This window comes from Zonotrichia albicollis, chromosome 6, assembly GCF_047830755.1.
Source record: "Zonotrichia albicollis isolate bZonAlb1 chromosome 6, bZonAlb1.hap1, whole genome shotgun sequence".
NCBI classification, from domain to species: domain Eukaryota; kingdom Metazoa; phylum Chordata; class Aves; order Passeriformes; family Passerellidae; genus Zonotrichia; species Zonotrichia albicollis.
The window spans coordinates 7,285,934-7,312,747 of NC_133824.1; the positions used below are offsets into that span (position 1 = coordinate 7,285,934).

General features: G+C 37.9%; 1 long non-coding RNA gene across 1 annotated transcript in view; it reads right to left on the reverse strand.

The window, feature by feature from the left end:
- The window catches only part of LOC141729325 (uncharacterized), a 129,299-nt gene that overhangs the window by 43,529 nt on the left and 58,956 nt on the right, over positions 1–26,814 (reverse strand). Inside the window, exon 7 of the long non-coding RNA XR_012580704.1 lies at positions 3,341–3,425. This is a non-coding gene — a long non-coding RNA (uncharacterized LOC141729325). The remainder of the gene's footprint in view (positions 1–3,340; positions 3,426–26,814) is intronic.

Below are 26,814 nucleotides of genomic sequence, written 5' to 3' on the forward strand. Positions count from 1 at the left end.
CTCTCATCTTGTCAAGAGGGCAGAGACACTCTTCAGATTTGACCTGGCATGTTTCCTCACTGCCAGGGGTGAGTCAGAAGCTGGCAAGTCACAACTGTGCTGTGACCAGGGCTTTCACAAATTTTGAACTAGGAGAGTTTGCATCAGGACTGCTCTCTGGTACCTGTACACAGGGTTTATGGTGGGAAAAAAACCTGTTCAGTAAGGCACAGAACTGTCATCATGTTGTAACTTCAGATTTTTATCTAGGTATCGTTGGTTGAGGTTCAGCTACGCACAGAGAATTTGGAGACAAATTCCTAGAGAAATTAATTTTTCTCACCTAGATCAGACAGATAAGTAAAAGTACACTGACTAGTAGTTAGCAAAAAAAGACACATACATATATATGACTTGCAAATATTTCCCTAAGCTGAAGCAACTGGATGCCAGATGAGTATTCCATGGTATGTAAAACTAAATTTGCTGCTGAGATAAACAGGTATAACTCCACTAAATCTGTCTGAGTTGCCTCTGCTTAACACTTGAAGTGAATTAGGCTCTACCTTTACTGTCAGCTGCTTTTAAATCCTTGCACTGTGATACAGCAATGTTTGTAAATAGCCCAGTATCTGAGAGCTATGGTGTAGGCAGAATATCTGAGGGATAACAGTCATAGGCATCTTAGATTATGAAGCCTGCTCTAACAAATATTTGTAGGAATCATCTCAGAGGTGTCAGCCTGTTTGTAACTACCATGCTGTACAAAATTAATTAAAAAGCATAGAAAATTTTCTGTGGAAACTGGTGTAATATGTACATATACTTATAAAATATGCATATATCATACAGACTGCTCTATTATAGAGACACATTTTTATATGTTATATACACACATATATATACACACCTGTATATTTTTGAATACTTTTCTTATACAGTACATCTTCCTCTAAGCATTATATGTTCCACAGCTTCAGCAGACTAGAGGTTAATGAACAGGCTTTTTCTCACATATGCACAGAACAGATAATTTTCTTTACTGTTCACGATAAGTTGAAGGAGCATTTGAGTGACAGACCAATTTGTCAATCAACTACAAAGTGTTGAGGAAGCTCCCTCTGAATAATTTTACACGCAGAGATCAAATGTGACCTCTGATTGTACAGTGGGTATGGACAGTCAAGGTTACGAAGTCCAAAGGAGTCATGCAAATCAGTTACCTTTCCTGAGTGCTTTGACTTCCTAGGGTTATCTGTGCACTAACATAAACACAGGATTTTAAGACGAAGATGAAAAATACTTCTTTATTATTTTAAGTGTGTGTATGCACATGTGAGGAGAGTGTATGTATGAATTCATTGTGTAGCTTAAATGTATGTGTTTTTACTTTATAGCCCGAATTATTTTTTAAGGTCTCAACACAGAGCCCCTGGTTCCGACATCTCACGCAGTTTCTCTTGAAAGCTATATTTTAATAGCAGCTCTGTTCATTTAATGTTAGCCACTTCAGATGATTTCTTTGCTAAAACCTGAATTATGAAAATCACTTGTCAATTACCCTGGGTAGCTGTGTAAAAGAATTATTGCACATTCACAGTGAAAAGAAAACTTTATTTTCACCACTTTCCAGTAAAAGCTAATTCAGAGTAACTCCATTTAACAGTTATTTTATGCTGAAATACTGAATACCTCAGGGAGTCTTTTAGGGATTTTAAAGTCTCTTTATTTATAAATGATTCATGCTGCATTTTCAGAAAAACCTACAATTAGTGTGGGAAGCACAGAGACTCCTTTGGGAAAGGTAAAAAAACCCAACAAAATATACATGCATTATATACAGTCTTTTTATCTATTGTTGTTTTGCAGTGGACTATAAAAAGAAAAGAACTGGAAAAAATGGCTAGGAGATATTTTATCTAACCTTTTAAATATATGCCTCAGTGGACAGTATTTTGTGAAGTAGTTACCCTTATGATTTGTACAGCCCACAGAATTCTTTTAATGCAGATTCCGTTTTGGCTGGCACCTTCCAACCCCAGCTATAAATGAGCAAGCTATCCAAGAGGAGAAGCCTTCTGTGGTGACACAGGAGGACAAACCATTCCCTTCACCTGCCCCCTGTGAGAGTGATGGTCACTAACACTTCCATATTGTTTGTTGCCTGGGTGGTGCTATAACTTCAAGGTCTTTGAAATGTTCACACCAGCAGGCATCAAAGATGACACAAGCTCATTTGACTTCATGGGGAATCTTTCTGCTCACTCAAGCCCAACAACAGACACGTATTGCTCTACCTGCCAGCCCTGCAGGAGTTAGTGCAACCCCTCTCCTCGTCACATGGGTGGGAGGAATGAGCAGACAAAGGTAATGAGCAGATCAAGACCCTCAGCACACACCCCTGAGGCTCCCATGCTTCACCCTTGATATGGCTGCCCTTGCTGGAGCCCTGGATTAGCCTGGAGTCCTGCTTCATGTGCTGCTGTTAGGGTTAGGGTTAAAAACACACTGGATGGCATCATGTTAAGGGTCGTGCTCCACCATGTCTGTTTGCCTTAATGAAATTACACTCAGGAGCAAGTCACCAAGTGGCACTAGGGTTACCATTTATAGCTCCCCTTATTTTCTCTCAAATAAAACCCGATGAAAACCCATTTTTAAATATTCATTCAATAAGACCTTCTCTGTGTTGATGAAATGTTCTTGACTTTCCATCAGGGGTGGAAAAAATCACTATCTCTCCTCTGTGACATAGTTGCACTCCTATGAGTTACAAAGAGTGAAAAAGCAAGACCAAACATATTGGCTTCAAAGAGACAAGATCTACTTAAATATATTTTTCCCCACCTCCATGCTAAGTTTGCACTGGTGCTGTTACAAAGGACTAAAAAATCTAAACAAAATTTCCTGGGGGTCAGAAAGGTCACCCATAGTTGTTTTACAATTACACCAGCATTTACAATGTGAAACTTTCAAGGAGGTGAAAACATAATCATCTGAACCTGCTCACTGACCAGTACCCGGAGAACCTGCCATGAGACATACAGAAGAGATGGCAAGAAGGGCACCATCAGATACTCTGTTTTATTGACAAGATGTGCAGATGACATGGGGAAGAGGAGGTGGTGGTTTGTTATTTTTTATGGGAAATCTCAGACTCATTGACTTAAACCTAGAGATGTACAGAATCTGCATCATGTGCTTACTGGCTTCAACTTATTTGTTGGTTTCTCAAACTGCTATAGTAAACATTGTTCTAAAATAAAGAGAAACTCATAGCTTGCGGTTAGATGGTATTCTAATTTTCTTTTTAGTCAAGCTCAGTGAATAATACAAATGAAGTAGCAGACTGCACACATACCAGGACTTGCTTTGGCACTGCCCCAATTGCTTGGACATCAGCAGGTGGAATGCAAAAAAAATCCAACTTGAATAAATGGGAATACCTGCAATAAGAACATTAATAGATTGCAGATAAATCAGAATACCATTACTGAGATATTCTCTGTGTGTCAGGCTACTAGAAATGAAAACAAGACCCCTAAGTAGTATGACTTTCTTAACATGCTGTCCTATATTTATTAATCCTTTACATAATATTGCAAGACAGTGATATAAAACTGAAAAGGTGGATGTTTTTCAGTATAATTTTCAATGTAGTATCTACTAAGAAGTTCCCCATTCTCTTGCACACTGGCTTTTCTATCACATCTACCAAACAAACAGAAAATACACAGGCCTATTCTTTCTACTGTTGAAATAAAAAATAGCTAAGTATATCTAGCACTCAAAGCATCCTTCAAGCAATAGGTCTGATTACACCTTCACAAATAGGATTAAATTATCTGCAGGGCTCTCCAGAGCTGGATGAACCAGTAAGTTTTATCAGCATGAAAAGAAGTAAGGGAAAATGGGAAAATAAAGGGAAAAGGAAAAAATGTGTTTTGTTTTAAAAACAATCTCCAAAGTTAATACATTCCAGGTAAGTTTTCCCTACTCTAAGATAAAATATGATAGCTTTTAATTTCTTTAATGAACAAGATGGGAAAGGATCAGGATGCAGTTAGGCAATGCCTGTTAAAAGCACAGGTCAGTCATTCCATTGCCAGGCTTTCCACCCCCTCAGGAACAAATAAACAAATATTTAAAGCAAATAAACAAACAAACAAACCAACAAACCCTCAAAACGCTGATTCCTATTTGCAAAGGAGGCCTTTCAAGGAAGCTTGGTTCATTGGCCTTCAAGTTTGCTGCAAAGCTTCCGTACTTTTCAGGCCATGGGATTAATGACAAATCCAGCAAAGCACACGACTAACTTTAAGCCTGTATGTAATCTCAGTTAAGTCAATTAGTCTGCCTGCATGCTCAAAGGTAAGCAGATCCTGAAGTACTTTGCTGGTCTGGTATGATTATCCCTAGTGATGTGTAGACACCGTAACTGCTAACCCGTTCATTGAGGAAACCTGGCTTCTGCCTCAGCTCAGAAACACATCTTTCCATGGTGTCTGCTGTATCTACCATCAATTCTACTCTAAACCACTGAAGTCTTGAGGGAAGATTAAAAAAGGAATAAATAAGTGATGTTCCTCTCTCATTCTGTACAATATATAATAGGGATGTTAGTTGTACACCTTAAATGTACTGCATGTGACTAACATTCTCCTTCAGTGTCTGTCCTTAAATAGCAAAACAAAACAAATTTTCACTAGTGATTGCTAATTTATTTTTGTGCAGAGCTATTGTTGGGTCACCCATGTAACATTAACACCGTTGCTGTACGTAGCACAAACATATTAAGATTTAACTCAAAAGAAGATCAATCTAGGTGCATTACAGGTGAAGCTGGTAAGTTCCTTGCATCCAGCTTGAAAGTGTTGCCATGCCTAGAGATAGTAAAATAAGTCATGAATGCCACAACTACTCAGTTTTAAAATCTCCAGGAACATTTACATGAGCAGATTATGGTCTCCTAAAAGCTGATTCTCAAAGCCCTTCTGTTCGTTTCTTTGTCTCTGGAGCTGTTACTAAATTACCAGAGATCCTTGCAAGGCTTGAGTCTGTCTTGACCTCAAACAGGCAGAGCTTCTTGAAGAATTAATCCAGTCAGTCTGAGGTGGAAATATGCTTTCTCTGCAGTACATTGCAGGTTATGAGAAACCTTACCCAAAAATTGTTGAAGAGCTCCTGAGTGACTCATGTAAATCTGTCATGTAAATATGTACTTATGGGGTTTTTAGAGTTTGGATAACTGCCACACAGACAGCTTCCTATCTCTGAATATATGTTTAAGGTCTTAAAAAAATACAATGTTTCGACCTGATCTGTTGCCATATATCTCATCACTGCTCCAGTGCTTGTGCAGGTAGATGATGGCATTCCTGAGTTTTTCAGTTCCACGAGCCCATGTCTAGTCAATCCAATCCTTACAAAAAATGCAGGATTGTAAACAGGGCAGGGCTACTTCTTGAAAGGGAGCAGTGTTTGCTCAGGAGAAAAGGCTACTGAATCTCCTAGAACATGCCAGCTTTGGGCTGACAGAGTTTGCCTCCAGAAAAATAAGCTCTTTTTGGTACCACTGTTCTTCAGGGGGACCAGGGGACCTGGCACAACATCATGGCTTGACACACCAGTATTTGTCTCCTGGATCTCTTGCACTGTGCAACTTCAGGTTAAAATTATCTTGCTGACAGCCCAGCAGGGAAGCAAACATCCTTGTGGGGTTTCACGTACATCTGCTCTTATTAAGAGCAAAAGGGAAAAATATCTTAATGCTTTGCAGCTTTCCTTCCACCTTTTTCGTTGTAAAAGTCAATGGAGTCACATGGATTTTCTCGCCTCTACATACTAAGTGGAATTTGAACTTGGTGAGATTTTTCTGCTATCCTGTGGAATCCTTTGTGTTGTGTTAGAAAGCTTACAACATGATTATAGGTGAAACTATGTGCTTTTTCCCAAGGGAAAGATCAGAGCAGTAGTACTATACCCTAGAAGCAGGGTCCATCACAGAGCAGGATGATATATATTCAGGTCTATTTCCTGATTTAAACTTGTTTTCAAACATAGACCCAGTTATTAGACCTGAATTCATCCTGAGATATCTGTTTTCATGGACTGTGTTTTGGTATCTCAGAATTATCTGCTTTTTGCAGATATGCCAACCAGCTAATTAATAACATGAATTCATAACATGAGTTTCTGGCTGAAATAACAGCTACAGGTAGATAAGAAAAGAGCTTCTATATCTTTAATTCTAAACTTTATTTTTTTTATAAACTGAATGCAGTAGTTCTGCTATGTCATATGTTGTGACATGATAAAGGATGACATGATATAGCCATTAACTTGGCATAACCAAATGCAAAATGATTCATTCTGACTAAGCATATAATGATTTTCCTATTATTTTTCTTAAGTCATACATTCTACCTCACCCTTAAACTTGTTAATTCTATTCAGGAATCAGAGGCAAGAGTATGGGAAGCAGAGCTGCCCATGTACTATCAGTAGCAATATAATATACAGATATGCAGAAACATAGATATAATGCTGAAGTGATGCTAAGGCTACCTCTAAACTAACATCCAAATTCTGTGTTGGGACCTCTAAAGACATGTTCTACAGAACAGAAAAGATGTTCAGAGGTTTTACACATGATCATGGTATGAAACATGCTTTCACTTTTCTATGTAGACATCTTTGGTATCAGCTGGAACTGTGCACCAACCAGAAAAAGCTCTGGAGAGAAAATACTAGGAAGATGATGACATGAAATACAGAAAGTTAAGGCTGCGAATCTTTATAAGTCTGTCATGGTCTAACATACTAAAGTGCTCATTATCAATATAATGCATCAACTCTCCAGTCTGATGGTTGTAAAGGTCAGTTATCCTGTATAACAGTCCACAAAATGAGCATTCTCCAATTAACTGTAAAAGCTGATATTATAATTCTACCTTCCACACTTCATCATGACTAACAGGTGACATGAGTAAATGACAGACTGTACAGATACCTCTTAGTCATATTAATAGTCAGGCACAGTAACAAGGGTTAAGGACAGAGTGTCAGGTTTAACTTCCCCTCATTACCATTCAGAAAACTATCATTTAATATTAAGTTAATTGTAACACAAAGATATGAGTCATGCCCTTGTGTTACAATTACCTTTAATATTAAATAATAGTTTTTGTAATGGTAATTTCCTTTGGGGATGTTTCATTTTACATTAGGCAGTTCTGACTGATGTCTGTCTTTGCAGATATCTCTATCAGCCTCTAAAAGCTCTTCTATGAGTACATATCCATAATCTACAGGAATTCGAGACCATGAATATTGTTCCATTGAAGTCACAGTCCTTTATATTAGATGTTTCTAATCTATTGACTGTTTGACTATTTGATTGTGCCATAACTGTGATTTTCCATTTGAAATCTACACAGAAGTGCACTCCTCTTGCTCTTCTGGGATAGGACTTCATCCACAGCTCCAGCTGCCTCGTTACATGGTCTATACATGAGGTGTGCAGTCTAAAGGATGCATAGGGTTTGACTGCTATAACCATGGTGTATTAGCTATCTGAGAGTGCAGTGGACTCTAGGAGCTGGACAAAAAGTAGTGAGAAGAGTTTGAATTAGGCTTTTAATGAAGAACAGTGTTGTGTGAGCTCAGAAACCACAGGAGCTATTGTAAGTAGTAAACCTAGTTTTGCCTGCCCCATGAGCAGTTTGTCTGTCAATGGTTACAACCATACAAAGGTGTGCATTGAATTAAAAGTTGTTTGCAGAAAAGAGAAAAGGATAGACACTAAAAACTACAGGATTGACTATGAAGCGAAAAGTATGGTCAGTGAGGCTTTAAGAGCACTATGGAAATCCTTTCATTTATATAAATCCTCTTGCACTCAAGAATCATAGCATGAGGGCACAAGGCTCTTTAGTTGGAGTGTGGCTGTCCAACTCTAAAGAAGGTATGAAGAACACTAACTCCTGCTAATGCACAAGAATTCTTTTGCCAATGGCAGGGAACAACACAAGTACAACAGTAACATCCTGGGGAAAATTTCTACTCTACTGCCCATGACAATTTTTCAAGGTCAGCAAAAGGAAAGTATCAGGATGTATGATACTATGATGTATGATGTATGATAAGTATGAGGTTTGAGGCCAGCTGGTTCCACAAAACATCCCAAACTGATAATAAGTGGACAAACAGGTCCCCCTACTTCTCTCCATCTTGGTACTCACAGCCCTACCCAATGAACTGTACAGAAAGGGGCAATGTTGAACTCCCTGGTACCCACCAGACAGCTCAGAGAGTTCTGTGGTGGGACTAAATTATAATCCTAATTGCCTATACAATTTTTGAAAAGTTCTGAAGTTGCAAATTTCCTTTTCTGATTAGGATCTGGGACTGAATGTCAAGTTTGCTCTCACCAGTGGAAGACATATATCTATATAGCAGGTATAAATTCTGGTGAAATTAAGTCTCATAAAGGAAATTCTATTTGAAATGACCATAACTTTAGTGTAGAAGTAGTTTAAAGAGCTCTGAATTTCATCTTCAATATTTTTTGCCCTTGTCAGTGACAGCTCAGCCAACAATCACTGCTCTCTCTTTCAAAAGTTTGAAGCACAGTTAATGGCTAAGTGAGACCACATTCTCAGTGTAGTTATCACTTAGAAACCTTCTACTCCATGCAAGCTTTATACAGCCTCTGTACATTTAAATAATACAGGTTATGAAATATTGGTGCTCCAGATCATTAGTCAGGTAATTACAATTTTTGTTTGTTTGACTTTAATTAAAATTAGTCTCAGAATGCATCCATTACAAGAAGAGGTCCTCACTGAAAAACTGATACACAACAATTCTCGATTAGCTAATAAAGAACATCCATTCTTATCCCCAGCTAAAGAAATAAACCACTCCCTAACTAACTGCTCTTAACTTAGAGATTTCAAATCACTGGTGAGTGGAGAGCAGTACCATTCTCTCCTTTAACCCCAAGCATCTTGGTCAAGGGACAAGAAAGAAAAGAAACTCAATTTTGTGACTCATACCTAGCCATTATCCACCCTAGATATCCCACAAAGACATTCAACAGTATTGTAGCACTAACATGCATTCACCTACTTAAGGGCAAATGCCTTTTGCAATCCTGCACAGCTTCACTGAATTTAACAGTTTTGTATACACTTGGACCAGGTCCTTGTTTTTTTTCAGATGCAAACCATTGCATTTAGATGAGTTTGCTTTCCTCAAGAGCCATCCTGTATGCATTTGCGGCAGAGAAACTGTACAGCAGCAAACACATTCATCTTTAGTCTGATGAATGCCTCACCACATGCCAGGGTGTGTGTTTCAAAGTATATTGTCTGAGAGATCTGTTCTCAGAAACCGTGGTGTGGGGGTTTTCAAAGAGGCAGATGTAGAAATGCTTACATGCTCTGACTCAAAGCTGATTGGCCCAAGTACATGAAACTGTGCAAACCTAAAACTGAGACTAGCACAGACTTAATGATGCAAATTTCCATACATCAGTTTTATAATCCTCACCAATTTCCAGGAAACAAAGTAACATAGTAGAATTAGGGGGAAACAAAGGATTTTTCCGTTTATTAGGTATATGATCCAAATCCTGCGAAATTCAGAGGGAGCCTTTGCATAGAGAATAATAGACTTTGGAGTAGGCTTTGTGCAAAGGAGTCATTTCTGGCTGTAGAAGCAAAAATGCCCGCAGCCACAGAGCCACAGATATGTATTTTGTATGCAAAAATAGAATTCCTTGGTGAGAACTCTATACATTATGCTTATAGGTAAAAGTTAAATAAAGCATCCGTCTGCTACTGTTGTTTTTCTTATTAAGCAGAAAGGAATGAATGCAATATGCAATTCAAAAATAAATTTGGAGAGAAGGAAACGAGTGGGGGTAGGTGAATAAATATATGTAAAATCACAACATGATACTAATGTTCAATTACAAAAACTTTACAGAAGTCTATTTATTTATTTATTTATTCTAATTCTAAATCCCTACCACTACACAACAATGTCACATTTTAATGTAATATCATGTCCAATGCATATTCATGAAATAAAAATCTTGGCAGTGGCACAAGAAAAGTGGGATGAAGTGTGTTTGGCGGAGTGCGTCACGTTTCCAGACCAGCGGATTTTTTGATTAAAGTCCCTTATCCGTTTTATCATGCATATCCACTCTCTGATTAAAGTGATCTGGAGCTGACACTCACAATGTCAGTATGCACTGAGACCCTTCACACAAAACATGGTTGGAATTTATATGCTTTTAAAAAGGGGGGGAGGGGGGGAATGAGAAATAGACCAACCAAAGCTGCTGCATTAAATTAAGTATATATGTATATATCTATGTACTGAAAAAACACACTTGCACTTGCTTGTTTTAATCTTACATATTTCTTTTCAAGATTGCCAGGCTACAAATACCACATGTTTTGCTCCTATTTCAAAAAGTATCTGTCGTGCAAGTTCTTTATCTCTGTTGCACTGGGCTTTTGATCAAAATGCTTCCACGCTGAGGTGAAAAACACAGCTGAGGTCTCCTACAGTCACAAATAAATAACAAATTTCTCCAAATCTACATACACAATTCTACCTTCTTTATTTTCTCCCAAAAACTCAATTAAAGTACCACATCTCAACCACAGGTTTTCTGTTAAGAAAACAGATTCTGCCACTGCAGAAGTACATGGATGTTGCAAGGGCAGGTTTACCACAGATCTACAGACCTTTTCTCCAGGTCCTATGCTCAGAAGCAGCCAAGTATGTGTAGGTTATCTGAAAATGTATTTTCAAGCCTCACAACATTTAAGAGGATGCAAATTGCCTGAGGTAAGGGTCATATTCATGAATATGGTAGCCACTTTTCTGGCTTTCTGTGAGTGGTTAAATTTTCCTTGAATTTAAAAAGCTTGTGGTCAGGTTCTTCACCTTAATTCCAGAAAGTGCTTAAGCATAGGCTTAACTTTAAGCATAAAAACAATGAAATTTAAGTACTTCAAGTGTTTGTCTTACCTGCAAATAAAGGGATTTTAACAGCTCATTTAATAATGGTGCTGTAAATGTTCATTCTCTCTAGAAATATAATAGTATTTTTCACTTCCAAATGCTGGTCTCCAATCATTAAATACTTATGAAAAGGCATCCTTGGTTTTCAGAGACTCCCAGATCTCCCAGGTCTGCCGTGTTCTTCCAAACCTCCCTTTAAATTGAAGAATTCTGGATCTTCTGGTAAGTTTTAGCTGTTTAGTAAGATTTCAGTGGCTTTTGTTTGTTCAATTTATCTAGTATATCTTTCCATATTTAATAAATAGCTTAGGTAAAATTCAAATGTGTCTCAATTCCTAGGGACCTTTTTATTTTTAATTTTTTATTTTTACAAAACTTTAGGAAATTTTAACTAGGAAATTTTTTTTTGCTGAGAACAGCTGGACCAGTACCATGTGTAGGGACCAGTGCTGTCCCTCTTCTGAGATCCTTCTCAGTTATGTCTCTTAATGTCAAAGTGCCATTCCAATGCAGGGCTTTTTCTGAACAGATGATGCCAGTCATGCTGAACTGTTGCTATACTGCAGCTTTGACAGACATTGAATTGGAATTAGTGAAGAACTGTCAAATTAATTTAATTTGTGAATTAAGCTTCTCCTTTCTACATAAACCTTTGTATAAGAAATAGAGTGAGAGTCTAAGGTAACACATTCGTTTCTTTTGTTTATTGAGGGAGAGGTTTGAATACATACAGACTTCCTGCATTTAACACTACCCTCAACATTCCACCAAAAAAAGCAGAGGCTTCCTGAACTACTTCTTTCTCCACATCATAATTCTGCAAGGAGAACAGTCATAACTTGAGAACAGTCATAACTTAAGAACAAAAAAGAAAATAAGTGGTGATATTTGGAAAAGCATCCTGGAAAAACTTCACCAGGAATAAAGTGTGTTTTCAACAGCATGAACATAAACCACTGGGCAGTTTCACAGCAAATCACCTACAAGTAGAGTTTTCACATGTGCAATCATTTCTAGCCCTTTTCATCATTCCCATGTTTACTTACTGCTACTGGTGGTACAAGAGCCATCCCAGAAAGGGAAGATAGGTAAAACTGCCACATCCACAGCTGAGGCTCCAGCTACACTGAGAGGCAGTTGCAAAATCCTTCACTGATTTTTTATTGTCTCAATATCAAGCATGGGCTGGAAATGAAGAGCTGCATCTGCATGTGGTACCCAGCTGAGCACCATTTGTCCTGTGTGAGGACACCAGGGACTTGGATGGCTGAAACCAAAGCTATAGGTGCACTATGGAGGATTTTTGTAGATTACACAAAACCTGGCTTATATGAAATACAGATGCTTTCAAGTAGCTGTTTACAGTTTACAAGCCAATTATTACCCCTAAACAAAATTTGTAGACACGTCCAGACATCAGCTGAATCTGAAAATCTAGGATTCTGCTCATGGGCCCCAACACCAAAGGGCAAATAAAAGATTGTTTTTAAAAATATAAACCTTTGCATGGATTAACCATTTAAAATTGTTATCATTACCTATGATCATTATTAATCTATATGCTGCCTAAATTGCACCCAAAATGGCTGTCTTTCAGACACTTCTGGTCCAAAACTGAGTAGAAGCAATGCTGCAGTTAGATCTTGTTTCATTTAATGTCTCATATTACAATTTCCTTACATTTAGCTTCTATACAGCAATAGTCAGTAGTACATGAGACATTATGAATAATAAATAGCTGGCTACATTTTAATTGCCAAAGTAAATGAATGAAGCACAGTCTCTGTTCCAGTACCCTTGTTTTTAAAGAGTGTGTTCTCTTACTGGAGGGAGAAATGAAAACAAATGTTTGTGAAAGATGCAACAGCAAGAGTACTGGAAGAAAGAAACAAGAAAAACCATAAATTAATCCACAGGTCTAATCACATAAGTGAGAAGAGCAATAAGATATTAAGTTGAAATTGAATCTGATGGGAAAGAAAAGAAAAAAATAGTGCAAGATGATAAAGATTTGCAAGCCAATTTACAGTGCCCAGAGAGGCAACACTGTGACCAGAAAACTTCCTTGCTTCTGTATTTGGGCAAGTGAATATTCTCTGACCTTAGTGCTCTTCTGAGACCTTCCCATTAAAAGAGAAACCACCACAAGCCCATATCCAAGTACTCCTTAGTTTATTGTTAAGGCAGAACAATAGTTCAGACCATTAAATAAAATGGGTTTACATATGAATAGCAAAATCTTCCATTTTGTTTCTAGGTAAAATTTAGATAGAGTGAGACTTTTCCTTGGCTGAAGTCACCTCTCTGTTTGCACTCTTCAGAAGCAGAAGGCCACTCCTACTTACCACATCTGAAAGCAGGACCTGGAGATAGGTGCTTTAAATTCATGTCAAAATGCAATGAAGGGAGCATATCCTGCAGCTGTTAACCAAACAGAGTTGGTCCCCTCCCTTATTCATTTGTCCAGGTTGTTCTTATTAATTTCTGTCAGAATGTAGACAGGATGGCAAGGGTGCAGGCTGGAGAGGAGAGCCTGGCTGGGTGATACCTACTGCAGCACAGAGGGGAAGGAGGCAATGGAAAAGGCAGCAGCGATCACAGGAGAACCTCAGCCTTTGCTGCCACTCAGAAGCCCAGAGCAGGACCTTGCCAGGAGCTGCTGGTCTCAGTGGGTTTCCAAAGCTGCTCAAGCCAGACCTATGGCACCAGTGAAGCAGCCCCTTGGCAATACCTTGGGTCGTGCCTTCTCTGCAGAAGCAATGATCAGAGTGGAAAAACACAAACTTTAGAAGAAAATTATAACCTTAAATTTTAACATCCTTTAGACCTTGGGGATTGATTTAGCGGATCTCAGAGTATATCTTTTTGCTTCTATGAAGGACTGAGTGTGAATGAAACTGGGATTGGCATGTGCCAAAACGTTTGTGGCAGAGCAGAGAGGATTGATCCTGCTTGACCCATGGTACATCTCTCTCTCCAACTCTCAGGTTTCTAATGCAGTTGCTGTTCCGGGTGTCTGCTCCACACATTAAGAGTTACAATAGAAATCCAGAACATTGCCCAAGAGCAGGGCCGTTAGCCCCCATTAAAACTGAATGCTGTACACTAGACAGTCTGCATAATAGATACATGTTATGAATACAAATAAAATACACTGTTTCCAATTAATGGGATTTAGGGCTGGGGCTTTTTAACTTAACTCCTATGGTTTCCTTTTGAAACTTCTGCATATATTTTCTATTTTTGAGGGGCGGTTATAAATCCTGTTTTAATGTTTTGCTGTTTATGCAAATTTCCAAATATAAAGGCATATGGTGGCAAAGTGGCACTAACTATCTGCTTTTCAGCACACATTCCTCTGCTATTACAAGAAAAGAAGGCCTGATGGAAAAGGAAGAAAAAAAAAAAGAAAGAAAGCAGTGTACAAACAGACCTTGTATAAGCATAGCATTGATTCACATTTCTTAGCTTTATTCTTGACCTCTGATTCACTAATTGCTCTACTGGCTCCTGCAGGGCAGCTGTGGATGCTCCTTCATTTCATAAGGTAGAGTGGGTGCTCAAGTTTGTAATTATAGTTTTAAACTAGCAGAGAAAATGAGAATAATAAAGGAGAACTTTTTTGAGTCAGAGGTTCCCCCTCACACTGGCAGCCTCACTGCATGTGTTTCATGTATCCAGTTTGCATTTTGCCTGATAACATAGAAGGCACATCATGCTATTCTAAAACAGCAGGATTATTTTCTCCATTCTAATTGATGAACAGCTGTGCTGTAATAGACTACAAAGCACAGCATCACTGATCTCTCCTCAGGCCACCCTAGGAACTGAATACTCCACAGGGAAGCAGAAAAGAATGAATGCTAAAAAAAAAAAAAAAAAAAAAAAAAAGGAGAAAAAGAAAAAAAAGAGAGACAGAGAAAAGAAAAAAAAGAAGAAACAACAAACATTTCAATGCATTGTCCTTCAGATTCCTATTATTATTTGGCATCTCATTCAGCAATAATTAATGCCAATTTTCCCTGCAGTAGTTCTGGTATGTGACATGACCCTAAAACATTCATACTTTATAAAAGCTAAATATCAACGTTTTTAAAAGAGAAATATTGGACTTCAGAATGTTTGTCACTGACCATCAGCGTTCACAACATTCAAGTCACTCCTGGGGTCACATGTTCCCTGAACGGTTCTTTGTCCCAAGAAGCCCACATTATCCATTCATTTTTCTGATGGAATTCATTATTTTTCCCTTCATTCTACTTTATCAAAGTTATTTTTGTTATTATTATTATGTGCTTCAGTATGGAATTTCAATGCCTGCTTGAAAGGTTTTGATCACACAGGTTGGAAGCCTCAGGGGTCACTGGAAATACGTGTGTGTTTTTCTGTGAGTGGAGACTTTATAAACACAGCAGTATTCCTCAACTTGCTATTTTCTTGTGCTTCTAGAAATGGCTGCTCCACTTGCCTTCAGAGTGAAATAAGAGAGTCTCCTTTATATTTTGGAGATAGTTTAGAATTAAAGAGGAAGAATCAACCTGATGACTTTTAAGACAGATATGTTTCTCATCCTTTCCCTCACGAGATTCAGTGGGGTTGGAAAGAGTTGTAATCCTCATTTAAGACCTTTTCTGCCATTACTATGTTTTCTGTGGACATGAAAGTGTAAGAAATAGTTAAAAGATGTTTCTTGTTCTATCAGTAAACCTGTTCCAAAAGCACAGACTCAATTCAATCAAAATTTGTGACAAGAAAGCAATCTTCCCATTCTGCTCAGCAACGGAAAAGTTTTGTTGTTCTTATTTTGTGTTATTGGAAGTGACTTGCTGCATCTTACCTATTGGTAAGCCCTGTGCTTATGTGTTCTTTTGTCTAGATAAGTGTTATCCTGTAAAATGAACACAATAAGACTTCTGTTTACCTTAATGCTAGTTAAAAAAAAAAAAATCTCACAGATATAAGAAATCAATAACCATCCACAACAATTTACCAAGGATTCAGTCTGGGTAGAAAAATTCAAATTGCATTGATTTTTTTGGAGAGGAGAAAAAGCCACTCAACAATAAGCTTCAACTAAAAGAAAATGCCATGTGTACACAACTAGAAGAGACTCAGAAAGCCAGCTATTTAAAATCTAAGCTGCTGATTAAGACAGGTAAGGTAGGTTTTAAAACAAAATCAGGCCCTGGATACTGGCACATTACTTAGTTGCCCATACCTTAGTTGGCCATTAATAACAGAAAAGCAATAAAGAGAATTTAGAAAGGTACATCCCAAAGAGGAATGTCATTTAGTGCAGAATGTCACCACACATAAGCTCTTCTGGTCCAAAAAACATATAATAACTATGTTTACCAGGATAAGTAGGATGCCATGATCATTTTGGGTATGACTCCAGGTGTTGATTTTAATTCACCAAGGCCTTTAAAGACTGTTCCAAAACACACCTTTTTTCTCACTTTTCTAACTATTAAAATCTGCTAAAGGACACAAAGTAAAAGCCCACAGACTTACAAGTCAGTTGTCTGCCAGATGAGAACCACTGGTGAAGAGATTGGCCACAACCCCACTTGTCTGAAAGGGCTCAGGTCTCCAAGCAGGCTGAAAGATGTATTAGGTGTGTATAAGATCAACCCCTAAGTAGATTTAGGGGTTTGGGGGGGGTCTCATGCTTTAGTTTTGCCTTTGTTTTAATGGCAATTTGGAAATTTGATTATTGGCAGGCACGTGGTCAGCTTGTTAATTATTTTTACACGCATTGTTAATTTATACTGCTTTGTTCTCACTCACACTATAATATCATAACCACATTTTAAAAAAATATTTTTGAAAGAGTAATAGCAACACGTGTGTTGTGTGAAAGCAAAGCAAAGCACAAGACATTTTCCACACTTATTCTTTCAGTTTTCTCTTCAGCTCCATCTCTATTTACTCAGCCCATTTCCTATCCCAACTGCATAAAAAGTTCAAATAAACTCTGCACACACTTTAGTGGGTTACATCCTTCGTTTTCAACAAACACACAAAGCAGCCTTTGAAGACCTCATAGCCCTTACAAAATCTTTGCATTGCCTGATCAGATATGCCATGCCTGAAGCTAAGAGGGTTGGTGAAGGATATTAAAACAAGAACCTGCTTTCTAGGTCTGGGCTTGCAGTGGGAAAACTTTCACACCCATTATGTCAAGTGGTGGAAGTGGTCTGGGCTGGAGCTGACAGCCAGAGGAAAGAGCAGGCTCGCCAGGACACATCAGCAAAAGATCACAACAATGTGAGCAAGTGACAGCAGCTGGCTGTCACAAAGGAGAAATGACAACACAATATGATCTTGGTGAAATATAGGAGTGGACTAATCTTGACCTCCTAGCAAGAGAGTTATTTAACCCCGCTGAGGGGCATCAGTGGGCTGGATCACAAGAGGAGACTGAGGTCCAGAGCAATGTTGGTCAGATTTTGCCTTTGGCTACTCTGTCAACATACATAGAAGAAGCATTCTTGAGCACTTGCTAGAAATTGTAAACAAGAAAAGATTCATACACACTCTTTATTACAGCAGTTTGATCAGATTTGTGAATGAGATAGCAAAATTAGGTTTGTTCTGTTTCTTAGGCTTCCAGTAAGGACTGCAGGGACTCCAACCTGCCAGCCCACAGCTAGTAAACAGAGACTGAGGCACCTGCCAGGCCTCACAGAGATTTGATGATCTCCCTTAATTTAATTTTAGAATTTAATTAGATATGGTTTATTCCTAAATACAAAGAAGCCATTTTCCAAGTTTGTCAAACCTCCCACATCTTGGCTGAATATGGAAGAGTAACAGCATTGAAGACAAATACTTGCTTTTAAATTTCTAGAGTTAGAAGCCAAAACAAAGTTTTGTACACAGACAATTCATCTGATTTATTTTCAAAGGGGTCCCTGAAGTGGGAGTCATGTCCACAGGTCTATAAAGAATACAATCTTTTTTTGTGGGTTCATGCTCCTCTTCTGTGCTGGGTCAGAATCAAAAAAGTGGGATTTTCTAAAATAGCTTGTCTATAAATCATTTCTACTAAAATTCTGAATAAAGTACATACACTTCCTCAGAAAATCCCTGCTCACAAGAGAGAAAGGGAGAGATTTCTCAGAGAAGTGAGCCGACTCATGTCCTTGTAGTTATGTCCAATATTTTGACAGTGGAGTAGTAATTAACCTTGCACTCTGCTCAGTATCACTGCATTTCTGCTGTGACCACTATGAAGTGCTTTTTTGTGAAAGGAAAGAATGAATCTAAGTGGGAAAATTACTGGAATAAGAGAGGAGCTTTAATGGCAACCTTGGCATCCTGCAATTTCACACATTAAAATATATTTAAAAAAAAAACAACCTACTACAGCGCTTGTTGCATAAGGCTAAGCTTTCTACTCTTCAAACTATTAATAAGGGCTTCCCATCGAGAAGACAAATACATGCTTGATGCATTTTTAATTCTGTGCCAATACATTTGACTAAAGCTGTTTGCTGTTTCAATGACAGGATTTAACTTGCCCTTCTGTATTCAACATTTCTGATTATTAATGACATTTAAAAAACACAGAGACTGTAAAAGTTATATTCTGGTCAATTTTTTAAAAAAAGTAAAAAGATTAGCAGTTGAAGGTCGAAATCCTTCTTCTACACTAAATTTAATTGTTCAATAAAATAAAATAAAATGTAATAATTTAATAGGTGCAGTGGAATCTCCACCATAGCAAGGAAAAGTTGACCACTTTTTTTTTTTTTTAATTGACCACTGTTATCAATCCCTGATGGCAACTGAAGGCAAAAAATTGCCACTTTCCCAAGTCAGATGTAAATGCTATATAGATAATCTGTATATGTACAAGTCCAATAGCCTTTTCAAGATATGTGCCTCTTAGTCAAAAAGCATTCTTGTCTGTACTTTCTGCTGTGAATACATCCCATGCTGAAATTAAATCAGAAATAAGTCAGAGGACATTGCTGAAATCTAAACTTTTTTTCTTTCTAAACGTCTCTGTAGTTCCAAGCAGTTTCTCTCCTGTTTTCCAGGAGTGTTTCTTTGAAGGAAAGCAGGATGGAATTAATACCAGAATTGAGACCAATATAGGGACAACATTGAGTTAATTTTTTACTGCAAGAAATGGAAAAAGAATTTCCCTTCCCCACAGACTGATTATTATTTTGTTATTTAAGTGATAATGTAAACCTAAGGTTAAAATGAAATTATATATACTGATGATCTCCTAGTGACCTCCATTGTGCTGTTCCATTACAGCACACAGTAATAATACACTAAGTGCACACACTTATGGTACTGTCAGGTACCAATGCAAATGAAGCATCACAGGAGGCACATTACTTTTGTTTTAACCATTAAAGGCTCTAAGAAATGCAATATGACAGCCAGAAGAAAGAAGGCTTGGATTTTCTAAAGGTACCCAGGAGTGGCACTGATTTGTGTTTTCTTTGGTATCCCTTTTAAAAGGCCTTTAGCTGTGCCAATATAATAGATTCAAATCCTGACCTTTCTCAACACAATGAAGATACTCTGTATATCTTACCATATAACACAGGGAATCAATACTGTATTTTACTAAATGCGAGTTAATTTTACCCAGGGAAGGAAATTACTGCTCTTAATAGTAGAACACTTTTTTTTTTCTCCTCCAAGTCAGTGAGTTTCAGGTTTGCCAAACCCTATCACTGTTTAAAAAAGAGTTTGAGAGATTTTAATAGCTAATAATAGGAGGAAACATAAAAGGACAAATCCAATTTAAGTGAAAGGGTTCCTGTGTAAGCATTACTTGTCAGTCTTTGGTCGTACTGTATAGGGACCAGCTACGGAGCAGTGGCAGCAAAGAAATATAAAGTCCAGATTTAATTCTGATACAGAGAAATACAATTTCAAAACCGGACGTCTTATCATAGGCATGTCCCATTGGAGAACTCATTTCCCTAGCAAAAGGCTGTCACTGCCATTATGTTGTACAAGGAACCAATTTACTACTACAGCTAAACAGGGTTACTGGTGCTGTTGGAACTTAAGCATTTGAAGTTATCACTATAAAAAAAATAGCATTTCAAATGTCAGTGAAATGGGAAGGTATAATTGAAAAGTATCAATCAGAGAAGCAAAAGGGTTTAGAAGGCTAAGACTGCAGTTTTAGTACTGCCTTCCCCCCTCCCCTCATCCTCTTTTTATTTTTTTAACCTTCTTTCTCTTTTTCCTTTTCCCTTTCACATGCAACTTCAGATTTAGCATTGTAAAATAAAAAATTTTAGCTTCATATTTGTCCTGTGTCAAACAGGAAATAAATTTTGATGATTTTCTTCTACAGTCTAAGTGACCACAGTTTCATGACACAGAACTCTCGTCTCACCCTGTATCCAGAGCTGCCAATCTGGAAGATATCGAAATGAAATTAAAAAAGCTCAGCTGAATTTTAGTTGCTTTGTTTGTGTCTTTTTTTCTCCCCTCCTCCTGGAAGAAAACCCATTTACTTTAACCTTTTTTATATAACAGAATCTTTTCCCCCATCCCAGGCTGATCCTGCAGAGAATTAGAGAGTGAATAAACCTTTGAGCTTTCAGGACTTGAAAGTAAAAAGAAATGGTCTGTAAAATAAATTTAATTAATTTGGTTTCAAAATATCCTAATCATTCCACTATTGCTAAATTCATTATGCCTCCACATAGAACAAGAGGGACTTTTAAAAACTGTCTCATTTTGCTGCATTTTACCCTGAATCAATGTGTGGCAATATTAGGAGCATGTTTAGCTAATATCGGAATCGGAAGGCTGGATTTACACAATCTGCTGCTCATATGTAGAATATCAAGCTTTCTTTCATTATTACTTTCCTTTGCTGTGCATAACGGCTCCAGGGGCTTTGGAAAAAAACAGCTTTTAGTCAAATAGCAATTAGTAAAACAGAGCTGGTGTATAATCATGCTAAAACTTGCTTATTTTACCCCTTAAATAGGTTGCCAAATTGCATGTAGCAATTTGTCCTTTCAGCCCAACATCACTGCCTGGGTCCCAGGGACATCGGTTACTCTGAAATACCAGTGCTGCTTCTGTCATGCACACACAAAGCAAATTTATCCGTTGCTTGCTACAACTCCACGAAAGCAAAGCTGCAAAAGAAATTCCAATTCACAGCATTGGCCCTTATTCATATTTTGAACCTGTTAATATGAGGTAAGAAGGTAATGTTAGAAAGTTCTGCTGTAGTAGTGTAATGTATTAGAGCATATCTGTTTACAGAGGAAAACATCTGCCCTGTGCTCCACAGCAAAGAAATGAGACCTGCAAAAAGAGTCAGGCTGGAGTTCTATGGTGATAAGCAACAGAGCCCCCATATATGGCATCTCCTCTTTCCATAAAATAATTCCTATGTTAAGGAAAAAATGTACCATGCATTTCTAATGGAGTTAGAATTTTCAATTGACAAAAAACCATATCAATATGATGTACAAAAATGATATTTTTCTTTTCAGTGGCTGAAGCGCTTCAGAAAGTTCTTGGTCAGGAATGAACCAAGTCTGTAGAAAAAGAATTTTTTATTTAAAGTTTTTTTCAGGATCTGGTTGGAAAAAAACTGAAAGTTTGAGCTGAGGATGGGAGAAAGGCACCCCCAAGATAAAGTTACATGTCTTCTTTAGAGTTTCTTTAAACTTCTCTTATTTCAGAAGTAATTTTACCTGACATAGAAGATCCTTTATCCACATTAGAGTGCAGATATATTCCTCCTCCACCACTCTTTTGATGAATTTCAATTTCAAATAACTTAACGGCTAACAGCTCGCAATTGTTCTTTATATTAATAGAAATACATGGTCTCTTTTGAATTTCAGGTAGTAATTCAGTTCTTAAAATTCTTCTGCTGTTTATAAATGATTTGAACACGGATGTCATAGCTTTTGATGCACCATTGCAACCCCTGTTCAACTACATTCTCTTATTTAAATGGAAGCAACTTTTATATGCTTTGGAATCAAATTAAATGTGGTGCTAACTGGAACCACTGAGTTGTAAATTACATTTATTTTGGACCATGGGTGCATGTTATTAGTTATGTCATGTGTCCACCCTAGGAAATTAATGAGAATGATTGTGAGAAATCAGATTTTTTACTTAAAAAACATTCAGAAGAAATTTTTGTGTGTGCTAGAAAGTATGAGATCTTAAGGATAATGCCTTGCTCTCAAACATTCTCCAAATTTCATTTCATTAAAACAGCTGTGACAAATTGGTAGTCTGGGAAATTTCAGAGGAAAAAAATTCAACAAAACAAAAATTCAAACAATTTCAGATAAAAAATATGAGATAGAGGGAAAGTTGCAATGACGTGTAGTCCTGCAAATTTTGCAATGAGATGCAGTTCTGCAAATAACTTTTTGACTTCTGGCATAAAAACTCCATTCCACTACAGACGTAGTTCATGTGCTGCCATTTCCTAGAGTGCCTTGATTCTGCCACTGTAGGAGCAAGGTAAGTCCAAGTGACTTAACTGAAATGAGTCATTGCTGCCAGAAATGAAGGGAAGGAGGGATTGCTTATTTCATCAGCTAATATTGTGGGAAACTGCAATTTCTACTTGGGGTGAGTGTGATAATTTCATAGCTGTGATTTTGTTTCATGAATAATTGTAGATTGTTCAGAGGTGTCTCCCCACAACCACCTCAGTCATGCAGGCAATGAGGGGCAGATGTCCCATGCCATGGCATCTTATGAACACAGCTTATAAAGATTAGCCAGATTCTGTTTTTCAGAACAGTTAACAAGAGCCCCAAAATTAAATAGAGTCACCAGGAGGCTATTAATAAAGAGACAAAAATAGTGGGAGACTAGACTGTTCACTGACAATTTCCAAACAAGAAAAGGAGTTAAATTATGAGTCATTTTAAACAGTCCATCCAAATCTGAGCTCAGAATAAGGATGTTTCGTAAATACAGTGTGCAGACAGTTGGTAGTGCAAAGCCTGTGATTCTCTGATGGTAATGAAGGGAGGGGGAAAGAAGGCAGGCAGAGGGAGATGGAATAGTAATAATACTTAAGGAATGTTTCTGCACCTTTAAGGAAGAGAAAATGTCTCCAGTAAAGGAATATCTCTTCATTTTATCAATTCTCTAGCCATTTGTTGTCACTGGGTGAATACTAGAGTGTCTACTACAAAAGACAAAAAAGAAATATACATGCTTTATATACAATAATTCATTAAAAAATAGAAAAGAGATGCCTAGGTTTTTTTCCTGGGATAAAAGGAACCAACTAGCTTTTAAATCAAAACTAGAAGAGAGGGAAATTAAGAAAAAAGCCAGAGGGAAAAAGCAATGGGATTAATATTGATGCAGCTATGGCAAAAGCAAACAGACAGTCAGGGACAAGATTGCATCCAACCTCCAAAACACATGTAAAGTTGGAGCGAAAATGTCATATGCGTATGTAATTTATATGCAAAAATCTTTTACATAAAGATACTAACTGCCAAGTCTTCTTTCACAACTTTTTCAAGGCTTGCAGTAACTCTGGGATTTTATATTCTCCCTCCGTCACCTTACTGAAGGCACGACTGTCTGTGAAGAACACGGAAACTTTCTTAAGGCCATGGTATTAAATTCTTTCTTACATTGCTGGGCTGGTGGCTCAGCAGGAAGACCTATTTTTGCTTGTGTTCAAGCAACTTCCCTGGCAGTTATTGCCTGCAACAGACTGTAGGGAAGTTGCCAACATTTAGAAGCTCTGATGATGTGAGCCAACCTTAGACTAATAATTTTTTTATCTCAATATAAGTGGAAGAATTACATAAAAATAGACAATTTTTAACAGTATGGTATTCTGTTATGAGAGAAGGCTAAATAACACGGGTGCCATATGAACATCTTTCTCCTATCTACAGCACCTAACTTTAGCATAGTCCATATGTCTATTTGTCTGATAGCTGAACTTATTGAAATAACATGAGGTTACAAAAAAGAGTTCTAAAGCTTAGTGTCCCCAAACCTTCCAAGGTGAGACACCCATCAGTAGTAAACACTTTTTTTTAGATAACATTCAAAATCAAAACCAATTACTGAGTGCACTGGGATTTTATGTGGGAAACCCAAACACATTTTTAGGAGTCCAGAAACTGGGATGATTGCTGCAGTCATTTACTACCATCCTGTGCCCCTATCCTGATACATGCAGGAGCTTCTGCTATAATCTCTTGGAAGGTTCAGGATGGCAGCGTAGGCTGGAGAAGCAAGCCCCCAGAAAACTCAATCTGCACACACAAGTGAGTCAGTGGTCAGCAGTGGGCATGGCATACAGAGAAACTGGAAACAATTATTTCATTTCCAAGTTATTTTAAACTCAGAGCAGTTTCCTTCAGACAAGAATGATGGTCAAAGCCTCCAGAAGGAGACAAGCAATGATGTTACAAATTTCGCTTTCATTTTTCATCTCTGTGGCTATTGTACATTGTCAGACTGTTTTGTGAGCATTTCCAGAGCAGAGGCTTTGACATATCTGCTCCCAGCAAACAGTTTAAATGTTGGCTTTAAATTCCTTAACAGATTCCAGGCCATCATCTTTTTTAATTAAATGCAAAAAAACTATGTTAATGCAACGTTAATGTTGAGATTGTCATTGGACAGATGTCAAGAAATTCAAAGTTATGGTTCCCACAGCAACCATAATTTAGCGACCCCTTCCCCCACTTCCACAACCACCCTCCTGAAATGTTGGTCTCCAATTGTACAATAGAGTGAGGGGAAGCTGTGAGGGACAGAAATTGTGCACGGGACCTCTTGGAGCTGCTGCAGATGGGGTGGAGGCCAGTCCAGTTTCCAGAGGAGAAAGCGCTGCTAGTGGCAGCCCTGGGACAGAACAGCTCACAGTAGTTATACAGCGGTTATATCCTTGGGTAGCTGGGGCAAACTGGGAACTCATTTCCCCCACATCAGCAGCACATCCACCAGCACACCTGACCCAGCTGCACTGTGCAGTTACAAAAATGACCCCTATAGTCCATGTTAGGGTATTGAGTCAAATGCTGAAAGGAGCCAGCTAATGCCACAGCACAGCCAGAAACGCAAAGATACCAGGGTAGCCACCACAGTTAACACTGAACAACAAAACTCTCCTTTATTCATCTGAGAATATAATAGACTTCATCACTATGCACCAGAGTGAACACTGAAACACACAAAGCACAGAAACAATAATTTCCAGGGAGATAACATTTTTCACAGTACAGCTTTTCAGACTCTGATCTCTCAAGCTTTGTATGTAAAGGAAAACTACAAATTGCTTCAAAAAAAAAGAGCCTGTAAACTTAAAATATAATCCAATACAGTGCTGGAAATCATGAGTTTGGAAGCAGTACTGGTTTTCTGACATTTATAAATTTTCCTATTTGCCATCCCAGCTAACTCCTCAAAATTCAATACATTAAAAAAAATCTATTCACCCAACAATCTCATGACCTCTCTCTGGCTAAATCACCTAGTGCACTACAGTTCCCAACTGGCCCTCTTCTAAATTGTCTAATTGGAGTTAACCTGATTAAGTTTGCAAAAAAAGTTACCCTCAATATCTACTTTCAAGTTTTCTGTGTAATCTTCAGACCTGTAAAAGCACTTACATTCATGAAAGTACACCTCTTTTTTCCAACTTTATTAGTTTTCTTACACCTCTCCCTCCAAACCAATTTGGAGGTATTTTGGAGGACTGTTACACCTACATGCACTAATCTTCTATCATTTTGTGCATGCCTTTTTTAAGATCTGAAGCCTTTGAATGACTCTACATTTAAAAGTCAGTGAGTTACATCAGTCCATCATTACAATAGTTACTACATCCTATGTTACCAGGTCCTCACCTGAGTAGAAATTATACATTTCTAATTAAAACACTATGAGTAAAGAATGCTTTTACTGTTGCTGTTTCCTGACCATGTAAGCTAGTGTTAGGGGGAGCAGAATTTCCATGCTTCACATCATTTCACAAAACATGAGGATTGATGCTGTTGGTGGATTCTTTCTTACCAGGTTTAAGACTGACATGGAAGAGAAAATTTGCTTGCAAGAAAGTGATTACACCTGCTACCTCTGCGTCCTGGGTCCCCATTCACTAGTCTGGCTTTAGGAAGCTTGCTGAAGACTTGCTTCCTAGGTTTTTTTCCTGAGAAGCCCATGATGTGTGTATGGCTGAGGAAGAGAAGGTGACAGGGAGAGGGGAGAAGGCAATCATAACCTTAGGACACCCATCAAGTGATTTAAGTCTATATATACGACTGCAGTTCTGTCTTTGAAAGACGAATCAAGTAATGCTGCTGACACTTTCCTTTCAGACACTTCTTTTATTCTCAAGCCTGTCGATAGCTTAGAAGTTACATTATATCTTCTCCAGTGTTAGAGCAGCAGTTTCCCATTTGATTTCATATTCAGTTTGTATTTGTGGAAGCAGGAGGAGCTCTTTACTTTACTTGATAAATGGTAACATCTGGCTTTGTGATGGGCCATCACCAGCATGTTTAAAGAGCTGCTGACGCTTCAGAGAAAACTTGGTAAAACATTTCATTTAGAGGCAATTCTAGTTATTTATTCTATTTTCTGCATTCCTCGTCCCCCACTTCATGCTGGGGACATTTGCATGAAAACAGACCACAGCTCCTCATCTTCACATAGAATTTTTTTTGTCTGATGCCCTAATCACTAATAGTGTTTGTGTCACAGCAATCATCTTCATAGCAACCACTTATGATGTCATAGAAAATTAGGGTTTCTGGGAAGGGCAATGAA